The sequence below is a fragment of the Gorilla gorilla genome, chromosome 18 (genome assembly GCF_029281585.2).
Source record: "Gorilla gorilla gorilla isolate KB3781 chromosome 18, NHGRI_mGorGor1-v2.1_pri, whole genome shotgun sequence".
Lineage (NCBI taxonomy): Eukaryota > Metazoa > Chordata > Mammalia > Primates > Hominidae > Gorilla > Gorilla gorilla.
This window is the reverse complement of record NC_073242.2, coordinates 93,687,725-93,706,749: the sequence shown is the minus strand read 5'-3', so window position 1 is coordinate 93,706,749 and position 19,025 is coordinate 93,687,725. Positions and strand designations below refer to the sequence as shown.

At 33.8% G+C, this 19,025-nt stretch overlaps 2 long non-coding RNA genes across 2 annotated transcripts in view; one reads left to right on the top strand and one right to left on the bottom strand.

Moving 5' to 3' along the window:
• Positions 1–19,025, bottom strand: part of LOC129527833 (uncharacterized) — a 274,710-nt gene that overhangs the window by 22,106 nt on the left and 233,579 nt on the right. The gene's annotated exons all lie outside the window — the stretch shown is intronic.
• LOC129527834 (uncharacterized) lies at positions 14,805–16,377 on the top strand. The gene is made up of 2 exons (XR_008672932.2): positions 14,805–14,963; positions 16,247–16,377. It is a non-coding gene; the product is annotated as an uncharacterized lncRNA (long non-coding RNA).

The following is a 19,025-nucleotide window of genomic DNA, read 5'->3' as shown; positions in this document are numbered from 1 at the left end:
CCAATTCCAAAGTTACACAGTATAAGCTGTAAGTGATAATACTAGTTAAAAACTATGTGTTTTTGGACTCCAAGAAGATTCTCCTTTTCACTATAAACTGCTGTGTTTATATTTGGAAATAGTAGCATCTTTCTCACCCAGTTGTTGTGAGATTTGAATGTGATTATGTATGTGACCACAACTAACAGTGCTTGACTATTAGTAGATAAGTAGTCCATATTCAATGAATACAAATAAATATATATTCAATGGAATAATTTGTGTGTAATAAACACAAACTGCCATAGCACAGGCTCCTCACATCAAGGCTTTATTCATCACTGAGAAGTTCTGCAAATATAGATCAGTTTCTTCTACTGTAATGCTCATAAAAATTTACATCTTTCTATAAGAACACTTGGCTAGAAGTCTGAATCACTGAATACATATGAGGCAATTCTGAAAATAAAAACTTGCATATCTAAGACATTGTTTCACACAACTAGTAATTAAGATCTACTAGCTGTTGAGAAATGGTAACCTTGAAATACATTTTTGGCTCAGTAATATCACAAAGCAACATTTTATGATTGTTCATAAAAACATGCATGGGTCTAGAAGCTCTGGTTATTAAATGAATAAATAATGTGGCAAGTGCACAGAAAAATAATAATTTGAATAATAAACATGAGTTGTTTGGGCATTTCAATGATTTATTTATAATGATAACAGTTTAAATTAGATACTGGGATATTCATAATCATTGTACAAACTCTAGTTGACTATTTTAGCTCTGTGGACTTAATATACTATACATTTTCAATGTAAGCCAATTTGTCTAATAAAATTATGAAAAAAACTACCAGTTCAATGAAGCAGCTTTATAAAGACTGTAATTTAAAGACATTAGAGTATTAAGCAATCATTTCATGCTGTTTCCTGCCTGCATGTTGAGCAGTATACACACAAATCTAAAAATTCTGATGCTTTAGAACAGTTCCAAAAAACTTAATATCAAACAGAACCTTCTTTCATACAAGCAGAATACTCCCCAGGTACAAAAGTCAGAACAATACAAACGTCTAATTTGCATCTCTCATAATCAAGCGTGCATTCAAAAGTGCAATTAACCCAAAGTCGAATTCAACCTGAATGGTTATGAGTTTGTTAATATGGAGAAGTTGAGTTTTCTTTTCTTCTTAATTTCTTTTGTTAGTATAAAAATTTAGTTATATTGCTTCACACCTTTTCTAATTCCAATTTACACCTGAGCCCAAGAAATTTAATGTTTGGGCTTCTGAAATCAGGCTACATTTTTGAGAGTTTGTGAAGCAATGAGAGGAAATAATTTTGTCTTACAAAGATTGTTTGCATAAACAGAGGACTTTTCCCTGAGTATGGCATATAATAAAAAAGAACTTGTATAATCTCACTGAAAGGTTATAAGGGAATTGAGGGGAAAAATTCAGTAAATCAAAGTAAGTCTGTGCTCTCCAAGCCTGAAATGATTTATATCTGCATTGGGCTTAGGACCTTTGGGCATGAGAACAATTTTCCTCTAAGAAAAAAAAAAAAGGTTCTCTTTGTTGTGATTCCATGATGTTTTCTCTAAAACACTGAGGAAAGGGCATGGGCATGACAACTGAAATAAAACTAGTGGGAATGTAAAACTGAAAACTCAAGGATGCAATTTTGTGTATTAAATTTCCCACACATAATTATGTTTGGCATTATCTAAGGAAGTAAATGAATAGCCACATAATTATTTTCATAATCATTTAAACTCAAGGTCTGGCTTTAGGTGATTAGAAGCCAGATTGGGCAGCAGGGCAATCAGAGAATATGTTTCTGGCCATTGAGAATACTGTTTTCGTTTTACATAGAGACAAACCCAGTGAGATACATAGCAATTTTCTTCAGTATATTTCAATTCAACAAATAATCTTCAGCGCCATACCTGCCCTGGAAGTACATACCTTTGAATAAGGCAGTGTTTCTTCCCTCAGGATGCTTGCAAACTAGTGGATGATTCCCAGATGTCTGGAAATTAATTGCCACACACTTTTCACTCGGTCTATTGTTCTAATCACTATACCTGGTTAATTTAGCAAGCAAATCTGAGAAGCCACACTAGCAATATCTAACAGTTTCAAGAGACTCAAAACAGATGTATTTCCTAAAAACTCTCTGCATTAACGCATCTTGGGTTGTAGCTTTCCATAATGGTAAGTGATAATTTGAAAGGAATTGCCTTCATATGCAAATGCACAATATACTTGTAAGAACAAATTTTAAAACAGTCCAAGCCCAGGACACATTAGCAAAATGGATTGTGGAAGAGCACAACAGGCAAATAAGTTTGATAAAGTGAAGAGAATTTATTTATTTATGAGGTACATAAAGGTATACATACAAATTTGGATTGTTCCCTTTCAAAATTCTTAAAACATATTAATGAACAATCAATTCTGTAGGGGACCTTGAACTATTAACACAATTTCCAATGCATGATAGGAATTCAAATATTTGTTTAAAGGAAGAATAAATAAATGAATAGGTGGGTATTTGGATGATGGATGATACTATTGCTCAAGACAATCAGATGTTTTCAGAAAGCTAATTTTAAGAGAGTTGAACTGTTCTATTAGTTACTGTCATTACTAACAAAAATTTATTACCTGACTGAGGATTTATTATTTCTGAAGCCTATGTGTAATAAATAAGAATCAATTAAAAAGAAATATCACCACAAGACAATGAACTATCACAAGAGGCTGTCACTAATGATTACCACAACAGGACAGGAATATGAGAGGGGGATCCAGGAAACCACAAACCATCCACTAGTTTGCAAGCATCCTGAGGGAAGAAACACTGCCTTATTCAAAGGTATGTACTTCCAGGGCAGGTATGGTGCTGAAGATTATTTGTTGAATTGAAATATACTGAAGAAAATTGCTATGTATCTCACTGGGTTTGTCTCTATGTAAAACGAAAACAGTATTCTCAATGGCCAGAAACATATTCTCTGATTGCCCTGCTGCCCAATCTGGCTTCTAATCACCTAAAGCCAGACCTTGAGTTTAAATGATTATGAAAATAATTATAAGTGGCTATTCATTTACTTCCTTAGATAATGCCAAACATAATTATGTGTGGGAAATTTAATACACAAAATTGCATCCTTGAGTTTTCAGTTTTACATTCCCACTAATGTAAAATTCCCACAAACCACATTCCCACAAACCACAAAGGGGACTTATGGAATAGTAGCTTCCATGTTATCTTTACTTAGAAGAAAATTCTCAGCTCTGTTGTCCCTTTCTTCAGACTCTACTAAGGTCATCAGAATCTCTCACATCAGAACTTTTTGACAGATTGTATGTGCATAGGACATTTCACCCTGAGGGTTTGCATAAATCATCCATTTGGTAGGATTTTCTGTCTTTCGAGAAGCTCCAGTACCACAAAAGAATGCTATTGTCTGAGCAACAGATAAATGACAGTAAATACTTTATGTTCTCTTGAAAATATCTCTCTATATTAAACACTAAACTATGATTAGTAGCTGGAAAAGAAAATGAGATCTCTGCAATTATTTATATATTTAGTATGTTTCAACTCAGATTCCTGAAAGTATTCCATCTATTTTTAAAAGCAGAAGTAATTACATCAGGCAGAGAAAGAGGACTAGATTGGAAATATTTTTAAAGCTGTAGATATTGGACAAGAGAGAAAAGAGAATATGAGACTATGAGGACATTAGAATACGAGGAAGTTACTTGAGGGCAAGGATCTATTAGCACTCATTGCTGTATCCACAACTCCTAGAACAAGACCTATGATTAATGCTTTTTAAATACTGGTTGACTCACTTGCAATGCCCCTCCTAGCAAAGGAATTCACCAATGCTATTCTGGTTGCAATATTCAGATAGTTAACAACCAGACCTCTCTCCCTGTAGTCCTAAATTGCTTTATTTGTAATTTGAATAAATATGTATTCACTAGATTACCCTGCAGTATACGAAACAAAGCTTACTCTGTAGGGTACAGTAGCTTCTCAACAAATTCTTCAATTGCTATTAAACATAGAATTAGATATATTTCATTCACTGAACACACATTTACTGAGAACTCCAAACAATAGGCCAGGTTAAAACTAACAGTTAAAAAATATATGAGAAAACACAAACTCTTCCCTTCAGGAGCTTATAATTAGAATTATTTTATTATTTCTTTTAATTTTCGAGGAGAAGATTTCTTACTGAGGTATTCCTAAAAGCTTTTACAAATCATTCTTTTGGTACCTGGAGTGGGAAGAGGCATCCTATTTTATACCGTGGTGCCAGAACAATTATGTAAACTATTATTGTTTGGATGCAACATCGCCAACATTTTTGAACATCTAAAATTAGTCACTCAGAGCCAAGACTGGCAAATTGGGCTTGTTGTCAAGCTAATGTGCAGTCCCAATCCAGTATGAATACAAAATAGCGAAGCACAATTTCTTATGTCTCATAAGCTGTGGGAGTAATATCCAGAGACGAGTCTCTAAATATATTGAGTCATAGCTGCATTGCTGAAATATGTGTAAACTTTGCCAAGGGATTCACTCTGATGGCTTCCACTTCTTGCATGCACAGATTCGGGTGTAAATACCGGAAACATTCGTATCTTTGCGTCTCATACATGAAAATCTTTTTAGATATTTATTACCAAAGAAACTTAAAATGTACTGTGTGTGCCAAAGACAGAAAGGAGAGATAATTTTAAGTGCCATGTTTGTCCTTTGTATTTCATAAAAATACCATTTGAGTAATTTTGTTTTGTGCTTTGGATATATCAGCTCAAATATCATCTCTGGAGGCCTCTCCTTAACAGCTTAATAGATGTCATCCTTCATTTTTCACCTTTCATTCACTTTGACTCACCTTACTTGGCTCATTTTCTATCATAAGAGTTTATATATAAATACAGTAACTTTAAAATAGTGATATTAGTCTATTTGTTTACTCTCACTGCCCCTCACTAGAATGTAAGCTTCTTGAAGCTGGAACTGTCTTCCAAAAATACTACTTTTTTTCAATTCCCATATCCTAGAATAGTGTTTGGTATATATAACATTCATAGTAAATATTTGTTATTGAGTTATAATTAAATAAAGTTTTTCTGTGCAGCAATTTCCTTTTCCCTCACATTCTACATTTATTTGGAATTATTTCATGAATAACTCTAAAATCAAACCAGTGGGTCTCAATTTCGTATAATTTCATTCTGAATAAAGTCATTTTCAAAATTAAACTCTATTCCCATGTAGGGCAGCAGAAATAATATTTCTCAAATGGTGTATTCTCACAAACACCAATACCTGCTAAATATAACACAAAAGTAAAAACACTAGATTCCAATCTCATCTCTGAACAGGAAATGAAAAATAAACTGTTAGCATATTGAATTCCATTATAGAGTAACATATCATGGCCAATTGAGGTTTAATTCAAAACTATAAGAATGATGTGGTTTTGGTAGATTTTATAATATAGTCATCTTAATAGGAATTAAGACATTTTTAAAAATTTAAAGGTCAATAATTAGCATCACGTATGATTGTGAAATGTTAAAATATCATTTTATTATGGTAAAAATAAAGATGCAAGTGTTCATAATAACCACAGTGTTAAACACTATTTTGAAAGGACTACAGAAGAATATAGGAAAGAGAAAGAAATCTAATTGGCATATTTTGGAAAAAAGTGGGCAAGTTTATAATCATTTTGAAATTACAGAAATGTATTATTAGAAAATCCATGGGTAATAAATTTTTTAAAAATTGAAATATTAAGAGAATGCACTGATGTTGTTGACTATTAAATGAGTGAAATAAATCAATGGTTTTTTTATGCATAAATCACAGCTGGCTAAAAATATAAAAGAAGAAATAAAATCCTCATAATGATAAAGATCTTTCAATAATTAATCATGAACCTCAAGAATTGCATATAGTCTTTATGTAATGAAGAGCATAAAGATCAGATTGGGTACAGAGAGATCTAAAATCTTTACAAGAATACTCAACTTACGAATTCTTACGTTGACATGTACATTAAATGAATTTGTCATGAATTTTATTAAAAGAAAAACTTTAGAAAAATACATTCAACAGTTTATTTGAGTAAGGAACAACTCATGAATTGGGCAGCACTCAGAACCAGAAGAAGTTCAGAGAGCTTTGTCCCAGCAACATAAGCAGTGAGCTTTAGTAGGCTGAACATGGAAGCAAAGGAAAGGAATTATTTGATTGACTATAGCTAGGCTTTTCCCTTATTTGAATACAGTGTCATGAGGCATTTACCCTATTTGGCTATGATCTGATGGGAGGTTTCTTTTTGTAGTTATTTGACTGTTCATGATTGACTGAAACTCTTTCTTTGCCTTTTGTTTTGTTTTCAAGTCAGTTACAATAAATGTTTATAAGTTAAATTCATATATGTTTGTGTAAGAGCTCTGGCACAGAAACAAAAGCAGGTTAATGGCCTGTTGCTTATATTGCTTCAACAATAGTATAAAAACATTTGCAGGGGAAACATGAAAAATTAATCTAAATTTAAAAATTTATTTAAAAGGCCAAAATTGTGGAACTAGTTAGGAAGAAAAAAAAGAATGAAGGAACAGAATAACAAGGCATTACCATATCTTTTAAATATTTTAATAAATTATAAATCTATAGGACATAAAATACATGATAGATCAACTGAAGGAAGATAACAAAGTCCAAAAATTCAACAAATATGTATGCAAACTTAGCACATGAGAAAATGCAATTTCTCACTTAAAAAAAGGGAGAAATAATAAATTACTAAAAATTATGTTGGTATACTGGTAAACCCTCATGGGGAGACAGAGATTCCTATGTCACTCTTTTATTTATCAAAATAAATTATAGAGACAAAAAATATTTAAACAAACAAACTAGAAGAAGTCTTATCTTCTTATTTTCCTGCAAATAAGTTTTTCGATGCAAATCATCAAGGCAATAAATTATAAAAGTAAAAATTGATGTCTGACAACATTAAAATCATTTAAAAATTTTAAAAGCTGCATGTCTTTAAATCCTTTTACATAAGATATAATTAGGATAAAACACACACAGCAAAGAAACCTTTACCATTTTTAATGTAGAAAGTTTCACTTCAAATACTTAAGTGAAACAACAGAAAAGCAACAGAAAAATAATGGAAGCAATGACATTATTATAAGTGCATTCAAAGGGCATTCCTAAATTATAGCCAGAAAAACATTCTAAATTCAGATTTTAAATCCCCATACTGCAGCCAGCACTAAACACATCCTAGCAATTTTATATAACTATAAAATAGAAATCTGAAAAGACATTGTAGCACTCAACAAGAGAAAAAACAGAAACCACTTCCACAGAGCAGATTAGAACAGAACGGCAGAAAAGCAAGAAATGTAATAAGGCAAGCGGAGCTAATTCTGGGGTCTTGCATGGCTCCTGGTTCAGAAGCAAACATTTGTGGCAGGGACTGTTGGTTTTTGTCAAGCAATAGGGAATAAAGTGACCAACACATGGCTGGGTTTGGAGTCAGACTTTATGGCTTGAGACCACAGGCTGGAAAGGCTCATCTCTGACCCTGAACAGATGCTGATGAAAGCTGCAATTTGCTGCAGCTTTGGCTTATGTAATGTAGAAAAAAAGAGGATGGAAAGCACAAGCAGCCTCACAGCCAGGAACTGATCAATCCACATAGGCAGACTGACAGCCTATGTCACATCCCCATTATCAAAGAGGGGTGAAAATGCCAAGATTCTGACCTCAGAAGCAGGACTGTCATAAAAGGGAGGGGGAAGGAGGAAGACGGATGCCCCGACAAAACCCCTAGGTGATAATGAGGATAGAAAGAGAGATAGAGAGAGACAGAGAGAGAGAGAAAAACGGATTGAGTCTTAGTCAACATAAGCCTACATAAAATATAAACCATACTAACATAAAGAATCACAAATATTAAGTCAACATATGTAAAGAATCACAAGCATTAAATACACGAGGAAACAAATGAATCCATCAAAAAATGGAAACTGACAGAAAAACAAAATAATTTAAGATTAATGAAGTCCCAAATCTTCAGAGAGAGGTAATTAACATTTAATTTAAAAAAAAAGAAACCACAAAAGAACAGCACAAAAGAACAAGAATATATGAAGACATGAAAAAGACAAAAACAAAAGGCTATAAATGTTGAATACAGCAATTGAAATAAAAGGCAAAAACAATGTTAATATTGCACAGAGCAGAGGATAGAATTAGTGAAAAGAAAATACAGAGTCCACTATGCAGGACTGAAATTAAACACACATGGAGGAGACATTGAGATGTCACTACAGAATTACATTGCTTTAGAAAAGAATAGAGGAAATTAAAAGGTGTAATATTTGAAAAGTTCATTTTTTTCAGAAATGAAGAAAAACATGCCTGATTGAATTGAAATGACACTATGAGTCTAAAGAGGATGAATACTATATAGCGTGCATCCAAATGCATCCTAATAAAACTGCAGAATACAAAGATAAAGTTAAAATGTAAGGTGTAAGAAAAAATGAAGGTAATATTAGGAAACTCCTGAGAAGAAGGGGGAGCAGAAAAGGAGTAAGAGGAGGAGGAGAAGAGAAAGAAGATGGAGACAAAAGATGAAGAAGGTGAAAAAGGAGGAGGAAGAGGAGGAGAAATAGAATTTAGCACCCATAAGGCCTCCCTTTAAAGCACCAATGACAAAAACCATCAATATTATTTGGTAAATGTAATTAACAATTGTCTGTAAAAATCATTATAGAAAGAAATTTTAAAAAATAGTGTTGTAAATAAAAAAGGAATTCATGGAAGATGACAATTGAATAGTAGCATGTGTTAGAAGATTCTCAATTCTCCTAATAATTAGGAAAACACCCTATTATTAATACAACTACAATGAGATGCACTGCCATACATGCTGGGTTGGGGCATTCAGAAACTATCAATTCCATATTTTCTTGTGATTACTTACAATGTCTGAATTGTCAGTAGAAAATCTTTGCATTTGATAAAGCGCTGAGGTGTGCAGTCCTCATATGTTTTCTATAGCTTTCTATATGTGTATATAATACTTTGGTGATACACATGTCTTTTCTAAAATAGTCAGCAGTTGTTCAATTTCTAGTGGTAATTTACATACACAGTGGTCCCCTCTTATCCGCAATTTTGCTTTCCACAATTTAAGTTACTTGGAGTCAACTGAGGTCTAAAAATAGGTGAGTCCAGTACAATAAGATATTTTGAAAGAGAGCGAGAGGCCACATTCACGTAATTTTGACTACAGTATATTGTTATAATTGTTATATTTTATCATTATTGTTATTGATCTCTTCCCATGTGTAATTTATAAATTAAACTTTAACATCTTATGTATATATATGAAGAAGCACCGTATATATAAGGTTCGAGGTTTCAGACATCCACTACAGCTGTTTAAATCTCCCATGGATAAAGGTGGAAATACTTTCAGTAATATTTTACATAGGTCTATGCAATATCGTTAAATAAAAAATGAAAGTTGCTAAATATATATATAATTGTAACTTTACTTGCACACATAAACATACATTTAAAGGAGAAAGAGAAAGGGGCAGAGAACGAAAGCAAGAAAGAAAGATACAGGGTCAGGCAGTTAGGTAGATAGGACATATGCAAAGTGAGATACAGACAGAAGAGGGGAAGGCAGCAGAGTGTCAGATACTGACAGACTGACAGGAAAAGACAGACTGACAGAAAAAAACAGACTGACACAGACACAAATGAAGACCTTTGGACAATGCACTAATTCATGTAGTGTTCTCCCTGGGGAATTCAGTTGTAGTGTTTTTATTTCTGCTTTCTATTTTTTCTGTTCATAACTTTACATTAGATTAGCATCATTTTAGAACAACAATAAAGATTTTAAAAAATATTGCTTCTATTTATGCCAATGCCACTTCTTAAGATATATCCTGAAATCCTTAAACACTTCTTATATCATAACCAGAAAAATAATTTTAGAATCTGAATAAGATGTATAATAAGAGTAATTAAATATGCACAACTAATGAATTCATTAATGCCAGCATCTCCCTTTAGAATATATAGTGAAATTCCTAAACACTTCCCACTCCTTAATCAATAAAATGATTATCTCTTTTCACTTTATATTTTTTAAAGTCCTCATAAGCAGATTTTTAAAAGAAAAATAGACACGCACCAATTAAGTGATTTCATTTATTGAAGCTGTGACTGCTAAACTGTGGAAAACCTTTAGTTTAATTAAAATATTAATTAGTTATATATGTAAACTCATTTACATTTGCATTAAAATCAGCCATTTATTTATTCAGCCATTTACCTGTTCACAGTAAATGTGAAGCTTAGGCAGGAATTACCTTACAGATACAAATACATCTATTGACCTTTAATGGTACTTTTCACCAGTCGTAAATACATGTGCCATGAAGAACAAACCTGAATATTCACCTGGAGATGGAAGAAATCACTGTACTTAACGTCAGTTGCAAATTATTATCAACCCCAACAATAATTTTCAGCAATAATTATAAGCATGAGGAAATTGACTCAACAGTCTCACTTCACATTGACTTTTGTGTACCTCACTATTCACTCTGCATAACATGCATTTATTCAAACCTTTGAGCCAAATTCCCTGAAGTTTATTGTTTAAGGACTAAAACACTTCAAACAAACTCCTCATGGCCTAAAGTTTTCTGGCTCAACAACGGTATTAAAGCAGCACTACATCCCAGGGTACCTGCACAGTGACTTGCTCTTCTTCCCACAAAACATAGCTTAGCTACTGCTGAATGTGTTTTAATAGGCAGGAGGAGTAAGTTCCTGTATAATTGCTTCCTGGGTGATGATGAAAGTTCCAAGTGAAGAAAAGACTGTGGCTAAAAAAGAAATTGAAGATGAACTACAAAGATGTCCCATTATCAGGGTCATTGGGAGCCCTCTTGTTCAGCAATTAGGAATCAAGAAAGCCAACATTAGGTATGCTGGATGTGATCCCTATGCTAGGAGGCCTCCCACTTTCTATAAATTTCTGAATTATTTATTAAGAAATACTCTTAATGCAATATTAAACACTGTGTGTATTGGGGAGAATAAGTTTCTAGTTTCTCTTCTCACCACTCTCTCTCTTCCTTTGTGTGTGTGTGTGTGTGTGTGTGTGTGTGAGACAGGGTCTCACACTGTCACCCAGGATGGAGTGCAGTGGTGAGATAGCGACTCACTGCAGCCTCTGCCTCCTGGGCTCAGGTGATTTCTCCCACCTCAGCCTCCTGAAAAGTTGGGACCACAGGCATTCACCACCACACCCCACTGATTTTTTTTTTTTTTTTTTTTTTTTTGTAGAGACAGGGTTTCGCCACTTTGCCCAGGCTGCTCTCGAACTCCTGGACTCAAGCAATCCACCCACCTAGGCTTCCCAAAGTGCTGGGATTACAGGCATGAGCCAACACGCCCAGCTCTTCTCACCATTCTCAAGCCCTCCTATATGACTAACACAGAATTGAAAAAGCAGACACTGTCATTTCCAAATTTATGTATGTGGAAATCTGATCTGCTGAGAAATGAAATCTATCCAAGGGCATAGAACTAGTGATACTTTGTAAACATAACTGCAGAAAATCTGTAAGAAATATAGATTTAAAAAAAAATCTGTATCAGGATTACTATGCACTATAAAGAATCCTCACAGGTTTTGTTGTTGTTGTTGTTGTTTGTTTGTTTTTTAAACAGCTTTTCTATATTCTTAAGATAAATTTGAGACACATCCTGTTATATACAGGGATGCAGGCACCACTGTATAATTTTAGGTTAAACATCATTCTCTCCCAAAACATATTTAAAAGAAATTAGATAATGCAATTAAAGTGTATACATATTCCATTTTAGTGATGTTATTTATTTTCCAAGAAGTTTACACATTTACTATTCTGTGATTTGGAACCTATTAAAAAGTATTTTAAACATAAATATTCTAGGAATAATTTTGGTGGCAGAAGAATATTTTAGACACAGCTAATTGAGAGCACAAATCATCCCACTTAAAACTGTGTTAAGTCTAACAAAATTGTAAATTAAATTGAGAACGAATCTGTGCTTTTCTGATCATCATTCTTCAAAAGAGATAAAGTCGGATAAGGACTCAATTTTTAAGGGAAGTTTTGGAAGTAACCAAAAGAACAAAATACCAAAACTTTATGGATGGACATTTCCTCATGGCAGAATTCTAATTCAAACCCACTAGAAATTAGACAATGTTGCTTGTTAGGCTAAAGGGTTGTATTTTTAATAATCTGGATATTTAATACCTTTTTATTCTCTCGAGTTCTCTAGAGGCAAGCCCTGACAGATACATGCACTTGATGGGGTGGTGGTCAGTTCTAGAGAGAGGAGCTAGAACCTCACCTTCTGCCTGTACAGCACTAGCACAGCTGGTTGATAAACAGGACCCAGGTGACTCTCAAATGTAAACCCTATCCCCTACTTCTCCCCTAAGTTCCAGGTTCATATATCTAATTGCCTGGTTTCTTGTTTCTTATCTACTAGAAATCTCAATATGGCCAAAGAGAAGGGTTCATCCTTTTCCAGATTCCAGCCCTCTCCCAACATTCTCTGTTTCAAAAAATGACATCATTACTCACCCAGTTGCTCAGGACCCAAACTGACAATGTATGATTGTTTCCTCTGTTTCATTCACATCTCATATCCAAAACATCAGTAAACCCACTTGCAAATTTTATGTCAGATTTGACCAGTTCTCACCATTGCCTCTGTAATTGCTGGAGTCTTTGGTTACTTTCTCTCTATTCTTGCCTCATTTACAAAATAACTAGAAAGATCAGATAACTCCTTGCAACCCCAAAGTGAGCCCAAAATGCGTACTCATTGCAAAATAATTACAAAATACAGTACTCCAAATTCTTACCAAGGTGTAGCAAAGATTTACTTGATGCTGATCAATCCCTTACCCTCTTTAGAAACATCTTGCTATTATTGTTATTTTACTTCTCCATTTACACTTCGGAGTCAAGTAACATCACAAAGCCACACTGTATTTTAATTGAAATGTCACTGAATTTGTGGGATTAATTCTGTAAAGTAGAGACCTTTATGCTATAAACTTCCTGTCCATGTACATAGTATTATTTTCTCAATTATTCAGGTCTTTTGAAACATCTCCTACTACAATGTTATACATTCATCTATAGAGGTATTATACCTTTTTGCTATATTTATTTTCCATTTGATATCCTCTGGTACTGTCATAAATTCTGTCCTATAGTTGTATTTTGTAATCATTTCTCGCTCTTTGATAGAAATTCAACCACTTTCAGTATGTTAATATGATGCCCACCTACCCTATCCACATTTCCTATTACTTTTTACAATTACTCTGAATATCTCTTGTAGTCCCTACATAAATAATCATATCTTCTGTAAATAATTACAGTGAAATGGCTGTGTTGTCTGGGGTAGATATCGTGGTTCTTGGTCTCAGTTGAGAAAGAATTCAGGACACGGACATAAATGAAGAGTGGGTTTAGGAGCAGAAAGTTTAAAAAAAGAAAGAAGAATATATAGAGAAAAAGCTTCCTCATGCTGAGACAGTGGGTTGCCGAAAAGAGGGTCTCTGGTTTGCAGCAGAATGCAATTGGTTTTGTACAGAGGCTTGAGGAGGAGGTAATTGATTTACATAGGGCCCAGGAGATTGGTTTGACCAGGTGTGCCATTTACATAGCCCGTGAAAAGACTGGCTCTCGAACCCTTGTCTTTTATTATGCAAATATGGCTTCAACCTGGCTGGTTGCCATGATGCCAGTACATGTGGTTTTACCTGGAGGGTGTCATGACACCTGTACACGTGGTGACAAGGAAAAGAAGGCGGGAGATGCCATATTGATGGTACCTGGCTTCCAGGTACAGCTACTTCCATTTACATATAAAAGCTTCTAGTCTGCATATCTATACCTGACACTTCAGGCTGCTTTTTGTTAGAGAAGAAATGGTTTGGGGGCTGCTTTTTATTAAAGGAAATTTCCACAGAGTACTTTCACCCTTTCTGGCTGCCTAAAAATAATTGCTTAATAACTCCTGTATTAAAAGTTTCATGTTTTTTTTTTCCCAACCTCAAACATCTAGTTTTTTTTACTTTAACTACTGATAAATGGTAAATACAAGTATTATACTGGCTCCCTGACTCATTTCCAATTTTATAGGCAATATTCCTAATGCTTTTTTGTTTGAGATCACACTTAATCTTCATATTTCTTTTTTTATTTATCAGATTAAGGAAGCTCAATTCTTCCTTTACCAAGCGGTTTGCTTTGTCTGCCACTCCTCCCCTACTAATAATAAATTAATTTTATCAGGCACTTTTTCTCTATATCATTTGAAAATAAATTATTGTTATTTTTTCTAATATGTTAATATTGTGAATATATGAATTATTCAAATATTAATTATTCATGTTCCAAGATCAGTTTGTTTATCCATTCAATGAAATGTACTAAAATTTTCTTTGTGACCTAGAACATTATAGTGCTTTTAAAACATGCTTATAAATTCTTTGACACTTCACTTGTAAGTGTACCTTGGCAGGCCTTTGTGACTACCTTGGAGAATAGAACGTAAAGGGCATAGTCTTTGTGACTTTCAAGATTACGTCATAATCATCAATACAACTTCTGACTGCCTCTGTCTCTGTGGACACAAACCTTTGGACCTTGAGCTATCAGGAAAGCAGTCCAGCTATTCTGAGCCTCCATGATGGAAATACAACATGGCAAGATTACATGGAGATAGAGATGCTTATAGAGTCATTATTGTTCCAGCTTATAGTTGTTGAATTTTCCCAGTGCAAGTGCCACAAATGCTAAAGAGTAAGCCTTTATATGGTTCCAGCCCTAGGTACCAACTATAGCATCATAAGAGATAATAATAATAAAATTATTGTTCTTTTAACTTTTGAAGTTGAGTGATTTAATATCCATTGATAGATAATTGGGGGGAAAGTTACCATTTTTTTTTTGGTTAATATTTCAAGGAAACATGAGAACTTGAGAAATTGAAAGCACTACTATGTTCATATTATTAAACTTATTGATTGCATTGTTCAGAATATTTGTTACATTATGATATTTACATATTGTACATTTGTCTGAAGTTCATTTTATATGATATTAATAAAGTTACAAGTATTCTTTGCTATGACTTCCCTATGTTTTTCTTATTTATTTATTTAATATATATTGTATATCAAGATCTTTTCCCTAATATCTTTCTCTTTTAACTTCTGAGTTTAGTCCATTTATACTCATTGTACATTCCTTAGCCCATTTATATTCAATTATTAATAATTTGAAACAAACTTATTACTTCAATATGTAAAATTTTTTCTCTTAATTTTATCACATGTAAATGGATATTCACCCTCTCTAGTAATAAGAAAATAATTTTATAACAATGTAAGATTTCATGTTATACTCACACTCTCAACTCTCATTGTGATGACATCTTTGAGACCAGAAATTAGGAAACCAATAGCCTGTGTCAACCACAGACTGCTGTAAGTTTTTGTAAAGGCTTATCAAAATAGCTACGACAATTTATTTAAAAATTGTCTATGATTACTTTCTTGGTACTGTGGCAGAGGTTGAGTAGTTTCAACAAAGACAGTATAGTTGTTTTTAAAAACTGTTTAATAGATGAATAAAAGTTGTATATAGTCTATATGCTTGTTAAAACATAAATATTTATCATCTGACTCTTCCTAGAAAAAAAAATTACTGATTGATTTTCTAGTCTATTTATTAAAGATACAGTTTCCCCCTATGTGTGTTGGTTTATAAACTTTATTCAGTTATTTGAGCATCTTCAGTTCATATATCTCTGGCAGCATTTTTTTAAATTTCTGTGTCATCTTAATTTAGTATTTTATAAAATATTATTGACAGTTGCAATCTGATATTTGAATTTGGGTCTCTCTGCCCTAATCTCATGTCAAATTGTAATCCCCAGTATTGGGAGAGGGGCTTGGTGGGAGGTGATTGATCACAGTTGTGGATATCCCCTTTGGTGCTGTTTTCCTGATAGTGAGTTATGAGGTCGGGTTTGTAAAAGTGTGTAGCACCTCCCCCCTCACTCTCTTTTCCTTTTTCTCCAGCCATGTAAGACGTGTCGCTTCACCTTGGCCTTCCATCATGATTGAAAGTTCCCTGAGGCCTCCCCAGCTATACTTCCTATAACAGCCTGCAGAACTATCAGCCAATTAAAACTTTTTTTCTTTATAAATTACCCAGTCTTAGGTATTTCTTTATAGCAGTGCAAGAATGAACTAATACACAGTCTTCATGTGACAAGACTTCTGAGGCTTTATCTGGCTGTAAATATTTTTAACATGACTTCAATTGCAAGACCATGGGGCTTAACACATTCCTTCTTTTCCTTTAATTTATTGAAAATAATTATCTGTTGATTTATTGTGTTCAATATTGTTATAAATTATTTTAGCCTTAATCTTATTGTTTTGCATGTGATATTTTTCTCTATAAAAAATTTTAACACGTGCATAATTTTTTTTAATATTCTTGAATTTCACTCTGAAGTATGTCTAGGTGTGGGCATTTTCCTTATCACTTCCTTGGTTCTTGACAAGACATTTCAATCTGGGTTGCCTTTTATTTCTTAAGTATTAGTACTCTAAAAATGTAATTCAATTATTCATTTAAATGTTTCTTTTTCTTCATTTTAATTTTCCTCCATGCTTTTTTTTCTGTGAATCACATTCTTTGGATGAGAAAGTTTATATTTCTGTTTCTGTAGCCCTAAGTTTTCTTTTAATATATTCTTCATATTTTCTTTTGGAGAGATTTTGAGGAAGATATTCTCTCAAATTAATACATTTTGGCTGGGCTCAGTGGCTCACGCCTGTCATCCCAGCACTTTAGGAGGCTGAGACAGGTGTATCACTTGAGGTCAGGAGTTTAAGATCAGCCTGGCCAACATGGTGAAACCCTGTCTGTACTAAAAATACAAAAAAAAAAAAAAAAAAATAGCCATGTCTGGTGGCACATACCTATAATTTCAGCTACTTGGGAGGCTGAGATAGGAGAATCACTTGAACCCTATAGGCAGAGGTCGCAGTGAGCTGAGATCTCACCACTGTACTCCAGCTTGGGTGACAGAGCTAGACTCCATCTCAAAAAAAGAAAAATTAACACGTTTTGGCCTCGCCTTTTTATGAGACGTTTCTCAGAAGATATTCCCTCAATTCAACATATGTTTTTAATATTTTGATCTATGATATTACATTTTTACATGTAAGATTTATCTTTTAATGTTTTTCTGTCCTTGCCTCATATTACTAACGTCTAAAATTTTTAATTTAACATAGGTGAATATTTTTATCCATACGCTCTACTATTTTTATATTGATGAAATATTTAATTCAGAATGTTCCTTTGCTTTTAAAATGGTTATTGTTCTAAATGTCTTGTTTTTGAGTATGCGTTCATTTTCCTTAAGGAGTTTCATCTGTTTCGTGTGGTAATATTTATAAGAAAAACCAAAAAATACTGGATCAAGAAAGTCCCAAGTACTTAATGGGTTTGTAAGAGATGCCCTCTATGATAAAGTGCTTTAAGCACTAAGAAACTGCCATTATAAATTATCCCTCAAAGAACTACTCCCCTTCACTTCCCATCCCCCACTCCACCCATGAGGTAGCTGGGAGAGGAAACACTGTGTTGGACCTTGCCCTGTAATGTCCCGTACTGAAGAATTGGGAGCATGGTTCTGAAAAGTAACAGGGCAAGACTAATTAGTTCCTGCGTGTTTTCCTGGCTCCTCACGTTAATGGAGCTCAGCTGCTCTGATTTCATTATTTCTGAGCCCTCATCACCATCTCTTTAATATCCATATTTCTATCAATAGTTTATTGAAGTCAACCTAGGCTTTTTATGTGTGATATGCCAAAACTCTTTCAACCTCTGTCAATTATCCTGCCCTAAAGTCACTTCTGCACATTTATGTATTTGTTGCAGCAGCACTGTACTTTTTGGTACCAACATGTGTATTAGTTTGCTAGGGCTGCCATGCCACAAGAATACGAACTGTATAGATTGAACAAGTATCTCACAGGTCTGGGGGCTAAAATGTCTGAAATGTAGGTTTGAGCAGGGCTGGCTCCTTCAGAGGGCTGCAAAGGAAGGATCTGTTCCAGGCCTCTATCCTTAACAGGTAGATGGCCACCTTCATGCTCACACGGTCATCTTTTTGTACCTATATTTGTGTCTCTGTTTTCAAATGTCTCATTTTTATAAGGATAATAGTCATGTTGGATTAGAGTACATCCTAATGACCTCATTTAAATGTTACTTCCGTAAACTTCCTATTTCCAAATAAAGTAACTTTCTAAAGTACTAGAGGTTAGGATTTCATGAAATAAGTATTGAAAAGGCACAATTCAACCCATAACATACTACAATATGTAGGATAGAAAAAATGTGAAGGCTCTGTAAGTATCTACCTTTGACCCATCTGGTCTCAATTGTTAAGTTTGATGTTCTCAAGACTAATACATGTTTCAAAGGTAGAAATACTATCTAGAGATAACCAAACTCCATTCAAATTTATCTTAAATCATGGAAAATATTTGTTTCAGGCACTATGCATAATAGTGTAGTTTTATCTATTTGATATTAGCAGTACCACTTGTATTCTCATTCAACACTCCCCTTAGCCTATACGTCCATGGTTGGGCAACAGCATCATATTCATCTTACAGCTCCTTAATGACTTTGGGTAAGGACATCTTCACACACTTTAGTCTGTGGAACTCAGGCTTTATCACATGCTGTTTAGTGTATACACCTTTAGAATTATGAAACATAACTGAGCCTTCTAAATTACTCCCTACCTCTAATAATGATGAGGGCTGGATT